The sequence below is a fragment of the Trachurus japonicus genome, chromosome 9 (assembly GCF_045865225.1).
Source record: "Trachurus japonicus isolate A0001 chromosome 9, Traja_1.0".
NCBI lineage: Eukaryota > Metazoa > Chordata > Actinopteri > Carangiformes > Carangidae > Trachurus > Trachurus japonicus.
The window spans coordinates 9,866,834-9,886,616 of NC_140915.1; the positions used below are offsets into that span (position 1 = coordinate 9,866,834).

A 19,783-nucleotide genomic window follows, 5' to 3' on the forward strand; every position below is an offset into this window, starting at 1 on the left:
ACTGACATAGAATATAATATATTCAACAATTATGTTTGTATTGGTACGACGAGGCTGATATTTGGTAATTGTTGGATATTGTTCTGTCGCCTATCTGGATCTGTCAGAGTCTGAACTTAAATTGATTTAGCGGTAAATTTATTTCATGCTAAAGTTTAAATGAGACACAAAAGAAACAAAAGAGAAAAACTTTTGCATCAGAACAATAAAAACTAAACAGGGTTTGTCTGTGTCTGTCTCAGCACAGAGCAGCCTTCGGATCCACATACCAGTTGAATCCCTGTGTCAACACACACGCACGCACGCACACACACAGTTCTCCCGGCTACAGCCAGACAACCATCTTTTATTTCCTCATTTATTTTTCATTTAAAGCTGAGACCACATTGGCGTGCCCATGAAAAATACAGATTTCACCCTTGTCCAGTTGGGGGGAAAAAGATCCAATGAGGCAGAAAGACACATCAACAGGGAAGAGAGGGCAAGAGAGGAGAGAGAGAGAGGGGTAGTGGTGGTGGTGGTGGAGGGGGGGAAACACACAGTGTGTCCTTTGAGCCGGTGTCACCCTGCTGGGCGGAGTTTGACATTCAGACCATGCGACAAGGCTCGACCCAGGGTGGACGGCCCCCCTGCAATATTAACTCTCATTTGGAGAGCAGCTGTGGCTATGAGCATGAAACATTGAAGGAAACAGCTGCCATGGATCCAGTGCCATCGCACCACCGCTCGCACTGTCGCATTAAAGCGCCCTCCCCTACTGTTCCCCTTAAGCCTGCATGGAAAAAAAAAAGAAACACACAAACTGGCTCTTATTCCTCCTGTAATTTCCCCTCTGACTGCGGTCTCTGGACGACTTAGCCCGCCTGTGTGAGGAGCTTGAATGGTCTGGGAGATGTCACCAACATCTGGGCTGGAAAAAAGGGGGCTTTCAAGGCCGCTCTCTGTCTTGTGGGGCTCTGTAGCTCGTGTGTTGCAAGGATGCAATCAAGGAAATTACATGAAATGTGTTATTTAAAGGGCGAACAAAGAGCAAAAGGCGTGCAGACAGTGACAGGCTCTGTAAGACGTCCCGATGCTCAAAGTCCTAAACAATGAATAGGAAGGAAGGCGTGAAGCTTTATGAACTGTTCACTGTTACAATCTTCTTTCACAATGACAGACAGAGAGTTAAAGGATGAGACTTCGCCTATTTTATCCTCAAATACAAAGGAAAGACACAAATAAATAATTTAATCTGTTAAAACAGTGTAGATTTCAACACAGTGGTTTAAGATTAAACTACATGGTAACCTATGTTATAAATACACTGAATATTAGATACAAAAGTGTGAGTCCATCAAGTGTTTTTTTTAGCGCACTATGTCATGATGACATCAGGCAGTGGTTACATAAATGACATTTCAAGGGGAATCTCCAAAAAAGAAAATGAATTGAAAAGAAGAGTAGGCTACACCTAAACTATTAGATAAAAATAACTATTAGAAATTCATTTTGACAAAGGTACAGAGAGAATAAAACATTATGGTTAAGGTTTGTATCTCCATCCTTAATTTAAAAACAATTACTGAGAGCAATATGAGACAGATGAGTTGAGACTTAAAATAAATGAATGTAGGACTGTTGAGGGAGCTCACAATGTTTTATTTTTTGTTTGTTTTTTACTTATTTATCTGTTGTCATGTGTGTCTTCGTGGTGTCTTTATGTGTCTATATGTATGTAAATGGGGGATGGAAATGTAAAAGCTACTGTATGCTTTGCCCATCCCCTTTACAGGCCAGGTGTTGTTGTGTAGTTTGTTTTGTCTGGTTGCTATGGCCTGGATTGAAATAAACAAAAAAAAAAAAAGACTGAACATCCAGCCATCATGAACCTGCAACAGTTCAGGTGTCACTGCTTCTGATTAAACAGAAGATTTCACAGTAAAAAGAAGTAACACATGTCAGATTCATGCTGCAGAGGTCAGCACGCTTCCTCTGTTCACTGCTGTGCATCGCCTTTTCAGACACTGACAGCAAATAATAGCAATAATGATAATAATGATTCCTTTTAGGTTTACAAAATGCTTTGAATTTAAAACAGACTGATAAACAACACAGATAATATGAGAACCAAATAACATAAACTGAGAGCAGGAGAAGCAGGATTTTACTGACGCTAATATCCTGCTACAGATCAGGTATAGCTACAGTAGCTCAGTGCAGGTTGATATCAGCGATGTAGCATTTAGCTTTCATGCTCCATCCTCTGCCCTGCGGTGTTGTAGCAGCTATCACCACCCGCTCTGAACGCTACAGCGACTCTGCTTCCATTTTACAATCACGCATCACACGGCAAGACACGGCGTGTTTTAACAACAGACCCCTTCCTTCCTTCCTTCCTTCGCATTGTAAAGGATCTCCTCAGAGACACATGCTAATTTACTTTAGCTTGGAGATGGAGGGGAGGTGGTGGTGGTGGTGGGGGGGGAGCAGAGGCAGCAGCAGCAGCGGGAGAGTGGTGGGCGATGATGGGAGCAGTAAAGGTCGTCGGTGATTCCTAGTGACAGGGCTGAAAGTTAAGTGTGCACGCGCGTGAACCTGGAGCTCCGCTGGGGCCCGGACCCCCCGGTGTTACTCCTAGTTGCTGTACAAGCTCCTGTCGCCCGTGCAGTGTGTCAGTGACTGATTCAAAGGCAAATGGTTCTGAATAATTGATGGGCCAGGTCAGCGCGGAGCTACAGATTACAACCGTGTCGACACTCAGTCACACACAGCAGCAGTTTCTTCTCCCGTTTGTGTGTGTGTTTTTTTTAGCTTGTAAATGAAAAACAACGTCTCGGAAAAAAAACAAAACATGGCGGACGACAGGAGTATGAATAAAGAATCTGACTGCAGAGTGTGTGTGAGTGCGAGTGCGAGGCCTAGCCGACTCTTCAGCATGCAGCGCCGTGGACGATTACACTGTTATTAATTATTCAAGAGTGGAAATAATTGATCAGCGAGGTTGAAGTGGCTGTGGACTGTAATAGCACGGGCAGTGCCACTTTCACAGGGGACAATTAGCAACAGGGGTAATTACACTCGTAGCCAATTTGTAATACCAGCGTCTCTTAATGCCTCATGTGCAGCAGCGAGCGGCCTGGTGTCGACTCCGTGTGTCAGGCCCATAGATTCTCCTCCCACACACACATATACACACATTAAAGTCAGTGTATGTGATTTCACTGCAGATAAAACAGGTGAACTCAGGTATTCAGGGGTTAATAAGCAGCACAGTGCCTGTACATGCAGATACTCTGCAAAAACTCAAAATCTTACCAAGAATATTTGTCTTATTTCTAGTTAAAATGTCATTTCTAGTCAAAACAAATCAAATTATACTCAAAATAAGACTCCTCACATAAAAATGTGCTTGTTTTTAGACACTTTTTACTTCTTTGAAGCATTTTTTTTTTAAATAAGTAGAAAAATCTAATAGTGGATCAAGTTTTTCTCTCTTATTACAAGCACAAAAAACTTTGCTTTCACTGGCAGATTGTTCTACTTATTTAAAGTGAAAATTTGTTCGAAACAAGTGAAAATGATCTAAAAACAAGTTATTTTAAGTGGAAAGAGATTAGTTATGACTAGAAATTATACATTTTGACAAGAAATAAGACAAATATTCTTGGAAAGGTTATGAATTTTTGCAGTGTATGGATCCATTGATAACACAGTCCAGGGGCTGATTTTTTAAAATATTATTCAGTTTTGAATAATACAATATTTTACAGTAGTGTTGTACACGATGTCGTCAGAGCTGGAGAAAACCCAGCAGTGTGAAAAATGGTGAATTCCTCACAAATGCATGTTGATTACATGAATCTTCATCACAACTTGACATTTTCAACGTGTTGGTTGCAGCTTGGAGGTTGTTGGAGGCTGGTTCGTAGTCCAACACAATCCTTATTTGAGTGTCAATAGCGCCCGACACAAAAACGTCCATAAAACTACACAAAAGCCGTGTGATATTCCTCCTTACTGCTCATCCGCTGCTGACCAAGTTAGTCCAGAGTTTACTCGAAACGGCGATTCGTCGCGTGAACGTGAGATACATTCAATACAGGACTGTTTAGGCTGTAAAAATGTCCTAAATGACGTTGTTTCCAGTAAACTCTGGACTATATCCCTTCAGGACACTTGGATTGCAGTGGACGAGCAGTGTGGTGGAATATTACAAGGTTTTTGTGTAGTTTTATGGACCTTTTTGTGTTGGGCGCTATTGACTCTCATATATGGAATTCATTGGACTACGAACCGGCCTCCCCCATCTATTTTCAGATGCACTTTTAGGAATAAAAAACTACTCTGGAGTATTCACCAGCATGAGGGTGAGTCAATAATGCCTGAATTTCATTTTCATTTGATTTGTTTATTATCACTTATAAAAAAGAAAATGAAAAAACTCCAAGTGTGAGCAACGTAACATGAGACGAAACACAGAAACTGGTCAATGAGGTTGCAAATGACCCATTTGTGGTGCTAACGCATCGTGGCACCGGATCAAAAGCATCACTGATTAAACACATTACTACTGTACTGTACAGTGCTGCATGCAGCTGATTTAAAATAAATAACATTATTAAAACATTAAATATGTATTATTTCCCCTTTGATACTGTACGTCACAATCACAAACAGGGAGGCAGTGAAAACATGAAACTAAACGCTGCAGAGCTGCTTAAAAAAGACAAAACACAGCGATTCTCATTTTGTGTTTTGTTCCTGTTCGCTCTATTGTCACAGACTAACACACACACACACACACACACACACACACATGCACACACACTCTCATTTCTCTCATGATTCATTTCCAATGTGCCCTTTGCAATTAAACCTGGGGTTCCTCACTTAAGACAGACAGGCCAGGGGAGGCGGGTGTCATCTGAGACCATCAGTCATGCATGGATGCTGCTGCTGCTGTGTGTGTGTGGCTCTAAGGATGTGATAAAAAACCTAAAGCACTGCCCTGCAAACAACTGCTGCCTGCCACACACACACATTTAAAGAAAGACACACACACACACACACACACACACACACACACACAAACACACAATCAATTATCAATGAAATGGCACAACACTCTATTTCTTCTATGAACTGTTTCCCTTTCAGTTTCACATCCAGCTCTGTCTCTCTCATCACTGTCTCCCCTCACCCCCCCTCCTCCCCTACTCTCTCTCTCTCTCATTGCCGTTTTAGCACATTAATTGACTCATTATTTCAATTCGTACTCAGGGAGGGGGGAGGAGGACGGGGTGGGGGAAGAGGGGTTGATTAACCGAGGCAGATGCCCAGTCTCTGTAGAGGAGCTCTGGATCACTGTTGTTTGTCCCATACGTTTACATGAGATATTAACACAGCCTCACTAGTGACCGCAGCATAAAACAAACCACTGGAATCATCATCAGTGATCTGTTTAAACACTTTAAACTCATTTAACGGTTACAAAAAAAAAACAAAAAAAAGACAGCTACTTACCAGTGGATTTTCTCCTTTATTTCAGCATTTCTTTGGTAATTTTATAAACTAAACTTCATTTGGTGTCTTATTGATCAGTTACATTATGAGAGGTTTTTCTATAAATAAAGTTGACCAATATTATTTTTATAAAACATTACACATTACAGTGTAAAGTCTTCTTGCTTTTCCATTCCATAATAATATCTTATATAATAATATTGAACCTAAGCCAAACACTAGTTTTCATTTTTCGAGTTTCATCCCTACGCAACAGTTTAATGTTTAATTTACACAGGCTAAAATCATTTTGACATGTGACTGTATTCCAAAATTAACAAATACTCAATGCTCAAATGCAGTTTTTGTTTTTTATTTACTCATTAACTTATTTTATTATATGTATTTTTTAAGTGGCCACTGTTAGTGTGGCTCTGTCTATTTCCTGTATCGCCCACTAAAGCTGCAAACTCTATTTTATGCTCTATTTTAATCCAGTTTTTATTTTATATATGTTTTGGTATGAAATGCGCTGAATAAATAAAGGTGCCTTGCCTTGCTTTGCCTACAGCAAAACTGTGATACAGGTATGAACAGTGTACCTACCGAAAAAGCAGAATACCCACTGCAACAAAATAGACTACACCACTGCATTTATGGGACATCGCCAGTGGATTTTAAGGATTTTAAACACAACTAAGTTTCCAAACTGTGTATCAACAGAAACTCCTCACTCAGACAGAAATCCTCAGTCTATAACTCATGCCCTCCCTCCCTCCCCCCTCCCTGTGTGTTACGCTAGCATAAGATTTTTAGGCCATATCTTTAACCCCATTGTTCTGAGGCGACAGCTCAACGTTTAGCCGCCCTGACACGTCCAGTTAGCCACGAGCCCAAAGTTTACCTGACACAGGGTGGCCTACTTATTGTCTCTCGCCCCTCTTCCTCTTCTTCATCTTCTTCCTCTTCTTCTACCACACCCCCCTCCTCCACCACCACCACCACCCATCAAATCTGCCATCATCATCATCACCATCCAGTCCAGCCCCCTCCTCTCTCCTCCGTCTCCACCACTCTCGTAACATCCTATTTGAGAGAATTAGGAGGGAATCAATCATTTGTCGGGGGCCTACATGTTGTTACAGCCGGCCTTACTTCGCAGCCGGGGCATCTATCTACTAATCTACCATCTCCAGGCCGACAGGGCTGGGGAGGGAGGGAGGGAGGGGATGGGGGGCAGTTGGGTTGGTTTGGTTTGGTTTGGGAGGATGGGAGGGGGGGGATATCATGTGGCGAGACCAGGAATTCAAAGTGACGCAGGTTGGATCTCTGGTGGCCGTTGAGTTTCTCTGACAAACTGACTGCAACACCCCCAGGCTCTTCTTCTTCCTATTCTTCGCCTTCTTCTCCTCCTTCTCCTTCTTCTTCCTTCTTCTTCCTCTGTATCTGTCTGTCTCACTTCTCTGATGTCCCCCTCCGCCGCCGCCGCTGCCACACTGTTCTGTCATTCAGCGAGACAGGAAGACGCCGTCATCGTTGTCTTAGTTAGCACACACACATACAGTACAGTGGTTTGTCCGTCTGCCTCCTCAATCTGGCCTTTAATTGTCTGCGGTTGCCGTGGAGTCTGCGGATGCTCGGGGGAAACAGAGCAACTGGATCAGAGCGGCGTGTTGTTAACGGAGACCATCAGGGGTTAAACCACTGTTGAACTAATACCTGTAAACTGTCCCGGGGAGTTTTAGCTTCTTTTAACTGAACCTGAAACTTCATTCTCTTGTTTTACCATCAGAGCTTCATCAACTGCATCATTCCCAGATGCAGAAACAGCTGTTTCCAGTGAAACACGTCTTAAAACGTACCACTGTGCACATACAGTAGGGCCTCACATTTTGGGCAATATGTGCAATTAATATGCTGCACAATAAGACGTAAGACTGTTTATACATGGGGAATTTGGTTGTTGCAGTAGCATTAGCATAGAAGGTAAGAAAAAGAAGAAAAAAAGGAGAAAAATATGCAAATCTAAAAATATGAAACAATATAAAACAAACATATAAAACAGAAGAGAGAGACATAAAGATATTTGTAGAGTTATGTGCCAAATTATTTTAAGAGTTTACAGTTATTTACAAAAATAGAATAAAAATTTGATTTACACAGTGTTGATAGACATGAATAAATAAATAAATAAATACAGCCTAAATAGTGGAGTGAAATCCTGGAAACGTTGGCTGGTGCAAAAATAGTGCAAGATGATAAGAGTCCAGAGTGCAGGTTATTACACATTCAGACTGGTGTTGTATAGTTATGTTATATACTGTATGTTATATAGATATAAGGCACACAAAAGGTAAAAGTCAGTAGGATGCAAGAGAGCAACAACGAGAGTACTTCTTGTCTTTAACATGCTATTTTTCAGATCAAATCAAAATGTATAGGGTTAGGGTTTACAGTATCTAAAATGATGATCAAAGTGCTTTGCATCAAGTAAAAACGAAAACTTAAAGCAGATATCAGTGGCACGGCCGTTTCGGCTAATGCTGTGTTCAAGGCAGGCTTTTGAAACCGTAAGTTACAGCTTCAAGTCACAACTACGACTTGGTAGCGTTCCAGGTAACCCGTAGCTCGTGTTTTTACCGTCCTGTTGTCTGTGAAAGTTCCCTATAACGGCCACTCGTAACTTCCGACCCGTGAACTCGTACCAGATCGAACTGGTATGACTTCACAGGAAGGAAAAACACAAAGTACGAGTTTCCTTGAACGCACCATGAGTTAGCAGCCCCCGCCCTTGTCAGGCATCAATTGGTCCTCGTGCTACGTCACCACATTCACGCGCATCCCTTGGCTGCACACACAGCCCTTCATGCCGTTCTCTCCCCTCGTTGGATAACACTTGTATCCCACAAGGAAAATTTTCTCCTCGGGTTACAGCAGAGCAGAGTGACGGAGAGACTCGTGTTTAGGCTGAAATACTTCATGTAAGTGATTGCTGACGGAAAATAGGACTATTTAGGACTTATATTAACAAAAACATTCCACTGATATCTGCTTTAAGAACACAGCAAGAATAAGACAAACATTGAAACATTAAACAATAACCAAATCAAAACATGTACAGGAAGATGTCACAGTGTTAAAAGCCATTCTGAATGAAAATGTTTTAAGATTGGACTTAAAAAAACAGCAGGTCATTGATGGCTCAGAATTCTTTGCAAAATGTGTTTATTATTCTTTATGTTAATTTCAGGAAAATATTCCTGAACTGTATGAATCACAAAACACTGGGTGTAAAAGAGTCTGACCCAGTGACCTGGTTAACTCAGGTTGATGTATCATATTCAACAGCATGACTGGCACAAACTTCACATAATAGGCTACTGATTTTAAAAAACACTATATACCAACTCATATACAGGTAAACACACTGTAGGTATAACACAGAGGTGAAATAGCATACAACAGAAACAGCGGCTTATTTAAAGTTCAAAGTCTAGTTGCACCTGGGGGAGTTGAAAGAGCCTGTGTGAATCTGTGTCGGTGTAATGACGTCATTAACTCTCAGCTGTTGAAACAGTTGATTAAGGCCCGTGCAGCTTGCGCACACCGACCCCTGACTCCCACAACATCTGTTTTGTTTGTGTGGGCTGAATAGCAGTTGCTCTCACACTGCGCAATATGTGCCTTCATAGCAAGGTGACATTAGCTCGGAGAACAACATACCGGCTCCGATCAGCTGCTGCACACTGGAGCGACTGACTGCAGAGGTCTGACTTTTGAATGCAGCGCTGCAAAACTGCTGATCCCTGACAAACAATCCTCCTAAGTAGTTTAATTTGGGAGTGACTGTTCATTTTGAGTTTTGTTGATGCTGCAAACTACTGAGGAGTGAAATGATTTGCAAAAAAATGATCTCAAATGACCTGATCTGATTCAGATCCCTTTTTCCTGACACCCATAACACAGTTTTCCTTTTTGTTCCCTATTATTTTATAGTTTTAAACAGCCCATACAGTATAAAAATACAGATGTTTATATCAAATCTCCATACAGTATAAAGGTAGATGTTTGTGTTAAAGCTCCATACAGTATAAAGGTAGATGTTTGTGTTAAAGCTCCATACAGTATAAAGGTAGATGTTTGTGTTAAAGCTCCATACAGTATAAAGGTAGATGTCCATGTGTAGTGTGATTATAGGTTCTATATTAATACTGTGAAAGTATCAAAGCCTCAGTCCACAGAGAAATGCACACAGCCTGTATTCAGAAACTGAGCCTTAAAACCAGCCGTCAGGACTTCCTGTCACTTTGTGATGTCACAACAAAGCCCCGCCCACTACCACCTGGACCCCCCCATCCAACACTTTGCAGGATTTCATTCTCTGAGTGTTTTTATTCTGAAATCTGCTCTATTTTTTTTTTTATTGGATCATTCAGAAAACAGCCAGCCAATCAGAAGACAGGATTGTGATCACACACATCTGAATATAAAACAAAACAAAACAAAACAAAACATGCAGGGACTCTGCTGCTGCCTCTGAAAAGTCACAGCAGGTCACATGTTCGATTCCAGCTTGGCTGCTAACAAGCTAGCATTAGCATGTGCTAATATGTTTGTTGTTTGTTTTTGAGCATAATCTTTCGCAGAGTCACCATCACCCCACTGCCACCTCCCTCCCCCCGTTTCGCTTTATCTAGACTTGCAGATGGTGACCGGCTCTAATAATAGTCACTTAAATAGGACATGACTTTGCGACACGCACATATGTTTGGTTGCTGCTCTCTCTCTCTCTCTCTCTCTCTGTCTGTCCCTCTCTCTCTCTCTGTCTCTCTCTCTTTGTGTTTGGCCCATTTGTTTTGTATCTGACTTTATGCATTTGCAGCGCCGGGCATTCGAGGATCCTCCTCCTCGCCTGTCCTACGCTCTGACGGACGGCCCGCTCATGCAGAGCAGCCATGGTTGCTGATGTCGGGCATGAAATGAAACGTTCTCTTTATCAAATACTTGGCATGTCAACAGAGAGCAAGTGGGGGAGGGAAGGAGGGAGGAGAGGGAGGGAGGAGAGAGAAAGAGACATTCTTTGAAGACAGGAGTAGAAAGGGTGATGTAGAGAGAGAGAGAGAGAGCGAACACACATGGCTAACTATCCATTAGCATGGTCAGAGGAGTCACTTGATAATGCATACGCACACATATGTGCTCACAAGCATCCATGTGCATGTAAACATTGTGACACACACACACACACACACACACACACACACACACACTGGCCCTGTTGCTCCAGCCTGCTGTGCTGACTGACACCGAGGTTTCTCTCTCTGGCTCCATATGGTGAAAGAGAAGCCGGCGTGTAAACACAACGTTATTGACGGTGTCATAAAAGATGATGATGGCAGTCTGTGTCTCTCAACTTCACTGAAGTCAGTGGAAACGTTGCTCTGTGACTGAAACCTGCTTAAGCTGCATATGTCCTCATTTTCACCAATCAAGAAAAATCAATACATGAGGCGCAGCTCTGCCATGAGCCTGTTTATAATATGTTTGATCCTTCTTGTGGTCCAAGCTCATTAGACACAGTTCTCCCTCCCTGTTATAAACTTATTCCCTTGTGATCTTACTGTAAATATGAGGAGTTTCTCAAAATAATAATAATAAAAAAAGGTTTGACAAAGTTTTATTTTAACTATTTGAGCTACAATTTCCTTGAAAGCAAAAGCAACAAACAAGTCAGACACTCAGCTGAACAATAGTGGACAACAGTGAGTTCCCTCTGTCTCTGCTTCTTGGCCTCAATCTAATAATTGCTCCATTTTTCATTTGTCACTGCTGGTTCCTGCTAAAAGCAGCTTATGGGAGGGAGGGGGGAAGCCTCGAATTCATCCTCTTTAAGTTTTTTTAGCTTATGGAGGGAGGAGAGGGGGGAAAGCATGACACAGATTTTACATATGTCAGAGATTATAATGTATGCTGGATGAAACAGCACGCAGGGGTGTGTGCAGACAGAGTGATCCCTGGGTTGTGACAGAGCCCCTTTTCTTTTCACTGACTATGTGTGTGTGTGTGTGTGGTGTAGAGAATGTGTTATACCGACTCTGACCAAAAGAGGGCTCCCTCAACCTCCGGAGGCCTTAGGGTTTTTCTTTTTTTTTTTTGTGCAACTGCAGAGATAGAAACAGAGAGAGAGAGAGAGAGAGAGAGGAGGGGGGGTAATGTGAGCAAGTGAGAGGGGTGATTTCTGAGAGGGTTTATTGGTTGGAAAATTAGAGTGGATGGATCAAATATACGCAAAGTAGACATGCTGAGGAAATGTTGAGGGAGAGAAAATGATGCAGAGCGGGAGAGAACATGAATGTCTGCACAAGCCCTAGCTGCTTAGCATATTGGTTAGCGGTGAAGGGCTCCACATAACTGCTCTGATGGAGAGCTCCACTATAAAACCCTGAGTTGTACTGTGTGGCTCCCAGGTGTGAGGTGTTTAACCGTGCAAAAAAAGGAAAAAAAAAAAAAAAAAAATCTGCTCTCTGGAAAAAGTGAACCTGAAGAAAAGTGTTGCGTCTGCCGTACTCTACTGTCTGTAACTGGGCATTTCCACCTCGCCGACCACAAAAGTCACCTGTAGTTAAAAAAACTGGTTTGCTGGCACCAAAACGTGCAAAAGTCGTCGAAAAAAACCAAAACTCCCACGCCGGCCGTTTGTGATAAATTGGCCGTTCAACGGAGACCATCACAGAGGTCAACGGCTGCCACCGTCAGAGCAGCCGGGGCGTTTTAACGGCTCCGCTGTGGGCGACACCGATCTGACACACCTCACAACCCTGTCTATTGGAATAACGTGGGGGTGGCGGCGGTGGTGTGACATGAACATGTTTCCCCCCGCTGATATCTTGTTCCCCCGCCGTCGGTTGCCGTCCAACAGTCAAGACTCGTCGACGCTCCGGGGAGAGCACGGCTTTATAATTGTAACCACATCCAATTAAATTTCCAATTCAGACCCCTATTAATCAGGCCAGTGATCAGAGAGGCAGAAGCTACAGAGCATTTCCTGCAGAGAGCGGCGAGCGAAGGGGGCTGCAGCAGACTCACAACAAGAGGATCGCTTCTGAGGGGGGGGTGTTATTCTGCCGCTCGGTGTTTGGGCTTCAACCACAGGGGGGGATATTAGTTCAACCATAATATCGCAGCTACACACTTTCTTTCTCTCTTTTTTTCCTTTTAATTGTCTTTTTTTTGTTATCCCCCAAATGAGACTTTTTACAGGAGTCTCCCCATCATAACACAGACACCAGTCGATGCAGTAATAAATGGAAAATGTCTATTTTTGTGGGGTTCTCCATCTCATTACCTCCCGACCAGTCGTGACCTTTGGTTAATTGCTTTGTTTTCTCTGTGTAAGTGCCTCCTGAATTAGACCATTTGCAAAAACTCCCGACGAGTAAAAACAAGGGAAACTTTACCAATTTAGTTCTGTGCGTCTGAAAAGTTGCGCGAAATGCGAGAAATGTGAAATAAAACTCAAGAAACAAGCAAGAAATCCTGGCCTGTAGTCTCCAGCTGAGTTAACACTGGATCCTATGCATATTATTTTGCATAATGCAAATCTGTTGCACCTTGCATTAAGCCGAAATAACACATGATATGCACATGTAGATTTAGTGAGGTGTGGTGCCTTGTCTTTGTGGGGGATGCATCTGTGCAGAGAAACTGTCCTCACACATGATGTCGGGTGTAAGAGACTCTGTTGTCTGTCCATTACATAAATCATACGCCCATATGTAATGTAAAGCATTGGGGTGTGACAACTGAAATGATATTGGGATGTGATAATAATCATAATCCATCTAATGGATCAGGCAGATCTAATCTCCATGCATAGTTACAGTTGAGCTGGGGCCTGCTAAGTCCACATGCAGCTGCCTGTCAAACAATAACAGAAATGAAAGTCATTGTCATCACAGCAGCAGCAGCTACCTTTTTTTTTTTTTTTTTTTTTGTAATCCCCATGATGAGTTAAAGTGTAAGTGTAGGAGAAAGAGCTTTTTGTTGTAGGACAAAGCGTAATCTGCCTGATAGTCTGCGGGGGGGTCGGTCGGTCGGTTTCCACAAGTCAGTGTCAGTCAGTCACATCTGTGAGGGAATTTGAACCAGCTTTTATCTAAAGCACCTTACACTGCTGTGTATCAATCACCTCAATCAAAGAGGTTTTACTTTCACCCAAACAAAATTCAATCACATTTACATGGTGATCATCAAGTTCCCTGATCCTCTTTATACAAGCTGATCACTGTATATACTGTAGTTCCTTCTACATAAATTAACTCTGGTGCAGTTGTATATTTAAAAAAAAAAGAAAAAAAGTCCTTAAATTGAATAGTTGGTATTCATCAAGTGAGCAAACAAACAAAGATGGAAACACAGTCATGAATGCAGGAAAAAAAAGAAAAAAGTGTTACAAGGATTTAACCCTCATCAGGTAGGTTAAGGCTCAAGTTCATGCATGATTTAATTCCCTTAAAGCTCAACCTAAATGAGAGTGCAGTGTTACAGTAATGTGTGTGTGTGTGTGTGTCTCTAGGTGGGATAAGCACCAGCAGAAGGCGTGTGTGCGTCAACACATGCATTAGATTTAGCTGCCATTGAAAAGAACCTGGTGACTGTGTGGTCGGAGGCTGCAGAGGGACGTCTGACTCATAAGTCCATTGTCGCTCAGCATGTGAAACATGGATAAGCTCTCGGCCTGAACAATGGGTCGGGGGCCCCTGTATAGGCATCTGACATGCTTTAGCTGCAGATTAGAGGAGTAAAATATAGGTTATCCTCTGATTGAGGCGACAAATGCGCTTCCCAGAAACAGTGACTGTGGTGGCGATTTGACTAAGTGCCATTGTTTTAAAGCCTACTCCATAATAATACTGTCTAACGCTGTTTGTTTGTTAAACAATATGCAAATAGTTTTGGTTTACACGTGGTAAAGAAAGAGAGAGTGCAAATATCATAAATACATGTTTAAACACATAACTCACAATCTAAGTGCACTGCAAAGCTGCAAACATCAACATTTGCTGTGATTATATCCAGGATGTCAAAGGTCGGAGGAATAGCAAATGTTTTAATTATCATCAGACAGAAATGTTGTAAAAAGACAAACATTTTTGGATAATTAGATTCAGAGCAAGGAAATGGTGGTAACTCAGGGCTAGAAAACAATCTGTGGATAAAACAATGTAAAAGAAAGTGGACACGAAAATTAATTTAAACCATTAATTGCTCAATAACTCAGCGACTGTACATATAATATTGGGCCAGACAGTGGCTCTATTGTTTTACTACCCGTTGCTTTTAATTCACACATTTGCATTTGTGATAGGGGGTAATTAGGATCTATTTATTATTCACACAATCCCTCATAAAAGGCTAATGAGCATTTGTTTTGACGACAGTAAAAATGCAAGAGAAAGCGATTTATGTTTGTTAGCACACACAGGTCATTAATGCTGTGGCCATTTGTCAGGGGCGTCGCATCGGCTGCTTGATCTGAGTCAGGAAGGGAGCTCAGCCGTTCACTCCTCTTCTCAGGGTGGACTTATCTGCCCCCACAATGTGTCCTCACACCAGGGGGGCATCTGTAATTCTGGATTATATATTCATTTTTTATTTTAAGGCATTGTCTCAAATCACTGCTGATGTTTCCCGTGTTAAATCAAACCACAGTCTTCCAGTCCAGTGTCAATACAAAGTGCTGTGAGAGTCTAAAAATAAAAATGTCACTAAGGTATAAGGAAATTAATAACAAAGTTTCTTTAAAAAATGGTATCTGGAGCATACAGTATTACAGACCTAAACCTTTAAAAAAAAAAAAAAAAAAAAAAACATTATTTCATGGGCATAGTTATTTAGGCTACTTCATATTCCTAAAAAATGCAAGTATGGCAGAGCGGTAAGCACATCTCTCTTTTTTTCTTTTCTTAAAAGCATTGTTTAAAAATGCCATGAAAATCAATTGACCATGGAGACACCATAAGTGATAAAGAAGAAAAAGTTATCCAGTGCCTGTACCTTTTTTTTTTTTTTGGTTTCCAGAAAGTGGGCGTTTCCCCTGCGTTCAAATCCAGAAGCCCCTCCCCCTCCTGTAACCACTGATGTGCTAACTGACATTTTGTAGTAGCTCCTGTCAGACAAAATAAAATAAAGTAAAACCTCTGGACTTAAACCTGTGGGACGAAGTTGAGAGGTAAGAGGAAAGACAGAAATGAATGTTGTGCTGCTAACATGGCAGAAGCCGAGAGGAGAAAAATGTTTATTCTCTACCCAACTGTTTTGCTAGTTAGCCGAGCTAACTTAGCTCAGCTTCAAACAAGCCCAGCTAGCATTTTACATACAGTCTTATGGTTTCCACAGCAAGCAACACAGCAGTAGCTAATAATGAAAGCAACAGTTGCATTGTGAGTGGAAAAAAGTACTGGTAGCATCTATCTTTTTAAAAATGTATTTGTTGTCGAACTTGTCGTCAACCAATGTTAGCTTTTCTGTCTAGCTTATGCTAACTAATATCAACTTAAGCAGTGGTATTACTAAGTCTTGAAAAGTCTTTTGAAAAATAATCACAGTACATGACATTTAGTAAAAAGAAAGTTAAAGTGCATTAACTATATGTAGAAAATGTGTTGACATTTAGATATAAGAGCAGAGCTAGCCTAGCTCCAAACTAGTCCAGCTAGCTTGTTGAAACAGCTGGTTAGCTGCTACACAACAAACCTTTTAGCATCTAATAATGAATGCAATAGCTATCCTTAACATGTATTTGTTGTAATCAACCAATGTTTTTCTGGCTAGTTTATAATAACTGGCCTGTTGCTTTAGAAAGTGTGTTGACATTTATGCCTAGATATAAGAGCCTAGCTAGCTCAGCTCCAAATTAGCCCAACTAGCTTGTTAAACAGCTAATTACAGTAGCTACACAACAAACCCCTTTTCAACTCAAGTAGTTTTTTAAGGATCTGCAGGAGTTATCTGAGTTTTGAAATGTTTTCACACATGATAAAACAATAAAATATATTTGAGTTAAATTAATTCAAATGTGTCTTAATGAGTTTTACAGTAACATATAATAAGAGACACAATAATTTGTCGAGTTAATCAACTTTAAAACAAATTTTAAATTTGCAATATTTCAGTGGAGGAAACACTGTGTGTATCAGAGCAATTTGAAATCGCAGCACAGTGTGGTGGTTATAGTTTATCACACAGCTAATGATGCTAAAGCCTGTTGAGTTGGTTGACTTTCCTTTAGGAATTGAATGTACACTGAGCATAGTTAATGGACATCTGTGCCAAATTGATGTCATATTTGGGGGCTGAGGACTTCCCATTCATGCATTTCATGTAATGATTGGTGCCAGTGCTCTGAGGAGGAGCCTTTTCAGCATCCAGATCGGTGGGAACGGTGGATGTCGTGACTTGTGGAGTGATGATTGAGGGGGGAATATCAAAAAGCTCTCTCCCTGATGCAGAGCCGAGACATTAAAGGCTCAAAGGTGAAAGGGTTGGTGAACTAGCTTGTCTTCACTCTCCCAAAGGCCTGCTGGCCTTCACCTGTTCCCTGTCCTCCTCTCCTCCGCCGAGTTTCCCCCCCTGCCCCGCAACAGACGTCTTATCAAACGTGACTGATTGCTGTAATCTGGACTCTAGGCAGCCATTAAGCAAATTACCTGAATCATTGCGAGGATTAGTCTCATTAACACATGATTAGCATCAAATTAAAATAATGAGTGTTTAACTTGTGATGTCTTCCAGTTGTTGGAACAGCTTGATCAGCCACGCCAGGGTGAAAGATGGGGCATATACCTCCGTGTCAGGGATCCAGAGGTGGCCGAGGCCGACCCCGGTGTGGGGATGGACCGTCCACGACCAGCAAGAGTCAACTGGCCCAAGGTGAGTCTGACCCATGCAGTTCTTTTTTTGCCAGAAAATAAGGAGGTAAGTGTTTAATATAAGGGTGTTGTGTATGGTTGAAACAAGTTTTAAGCCTCAAGATTCGTAGAATATTGCAAACCCTTTCCCTCTTAATATCATTCGGATAAACAGATTCACAAAAGTTGTATTATTATCTTTCACAACAAAATTGTTGGTGTAGCTCAAGTGCTGCATCACACATAACAACATAGAGTAACAAACATGCCTTACTAATTAACATTTTTTCTATAATATTATAGAAAAAATGTTAATTAGTAAGAAATGGAAAAAGCACAAAACACCATTATCATACCAAAATAAGAGTATCGATCTTAAACTGTGAAAATAACCTTGTTGTATGTGGAACTCTCGTCCTTCCTCCTTCACTTGCTCACTCATCAGCATCACTACATTAATTTTAATTTATGACAGCGCTGTACGGGGACTTAAGTGAGAAAAATGCTTTGCTGTACAGAGATAATAAAAAAAACACAAGAGTTTTAGAAAGTATACTGCTGTCAAAGTATGCTTTTTTAATAGCCTCTCCAAACAACCTCCTCTGATGAAAATTAAATGTAGGACAAGGTTATGGGAGTGTTGATTACTTTTAAAGCCACTAAATAATTGGCATCGCATACATAAACAAACAAGTATGACATGTGATTGTAGTCGGTTCACCTCCATGGTCTGACCTGCTTTGAACGCTGTGAATCCTTTTTAGATTTGGTAGCGCGACGACTCAGGGACAAAGTATCAAAGCTCTGTGAGCACCTTGAAACTGGCCTGCAGTGCAGCACCTTGATCTCTCTCACAGATGTCAATCAAGACGCTCTGTGTCCCCCAGTAGATCCCCCTTTAGTGAGCTTCTTCATGAAGAAGGGAAGGACATGGATTTTTTTTCTTTTCTTTTCTTTTTTTTTTGCCTTTTTTAAAAAGCGTCCTTGGAGAACCTTTTAGTTAGTAACAGCGTTTAGAAACTCAAGATAATATTTGTCCTTCATGCTCTTTAATTTTCAGCATGAAAACTTGGGATGATGATGTTGGGGGAAAAGTTGTTTGTCTGAGCAACTTCAAATCTTAGTGGACTGTGCTGCCATTTTACTTACTCACAATACACCGAGATATGCTTCAGTTCTTGTATTTGTGTTTGTTTTGAAATTGAAAAGTCCCTTTTTGGTGCAAAATATTTGTGATTTTAAGAACCAAAAACCATGTCAGTGCAGATCTCATTTCACAGACTTCTAAACAACAGGTCTGTAAATTAATCAATTATTCTGATTATTAATTGATTAATTAATGTGATTCTCTGGCTGATTTTGCAGGATAAAATAGAAATATAGCAGATTTTCCATTCAAATTCTACAAAAGTTGTGTAGCGGGTCTGAGTTGTCTTGGCTTGGGCCAATGCTGAGAGTGAGGTCTGCTCGGTTGTGACATCACAAAGTGACAGGAAGTCCTGACGGCTGGTTTCAAGGCTCCGTTTCTGAATACAGGCTGTGTGCATTTCTCTGTGGACTGAGGCTTTGATACTTTCACAGTATTAATATATAACCTAGAGCTACTTTATAATCACACTACACATGGACATTTCTGCCTTTGTACAATATGTGACCTTTAATTATCACAGTTGCTGCTAATGTTTCATGTAGCCGTCCATTATTTATTGATGTAATGCAGTATGTGCAGTTTGTAAATTGTACATTAGTTTAGAAATAAAAGAGAAATACCTTTACTAGCTGCTGGAGAATTCAGTTGTGCTTGATGTCCATGTGTAACACAACTTGTCCATTGCAGATAACAGGATTGGACGAGGCTTTTTACTGTTTTCTCAAATCCCAGACTCAGCAGACGTTCAGTAACATCTGTCAAACCATAATTAATCAACATTCGCAGATGTTGCTTCCCTGCAACCTGTTGACATTTCCCCGAAAAGCTCTTGCAACAAAGAACATCTGATTACTTGAATAAATAGTAAAATGCATTATTATCATCCTCACAATCCAACGCCAGTCAGCCCCCCCTCCAACCCCCCTTCACCTCTCTGAAGTGAAGATGAGCAAATGGCTTGTAGCAGCCAGGGAGTGTAGTGCACCTTCTGCTTTTATCTCAACAGAAGATTTATTTTAATACCACAAATGCATATTTAGTAACCGCTAAGTGTAGTTAAAAACTATAATGCTAACCTGCTGCTTGGAGATTATGGACCCTGAATGACATTATGTTTTATCAGGGTGGAGGGGGAGGGAGAGAGCGAGGGAGGGGGGGGTATGAATGTCAAGTGCTCACCCAGAAACACAATTTAATATCATACGCAGCAAAGTACAATTCCTTTTTGCACTAATGAAAA

General features: G+C 41.3%; 1 long non-coding RNA gene across 2 annotated transcripts in view; it reads left to right on the forward strand.

Annotated features, from left to right (window-relative positions):
* LOC146980968 (uncharacterized) overlaps window positions 1-19,783 on the forward strand; it is a 330,839-nt gene that overhangs the window by 209,478 nt on the left and 101,578 nt on the right. For both annotated transcript variants that reach the window (XR_015036562.1, XR_015036563.1), the window contains exon 2: window positions 17,278-17,415. This is a non-coding gene — a long non-coding RNA (uncharacterized LOC146980968). The remainder of the gene's footprint in view (window positions 1-17,277; window positions 17,416-19,783) is intronic.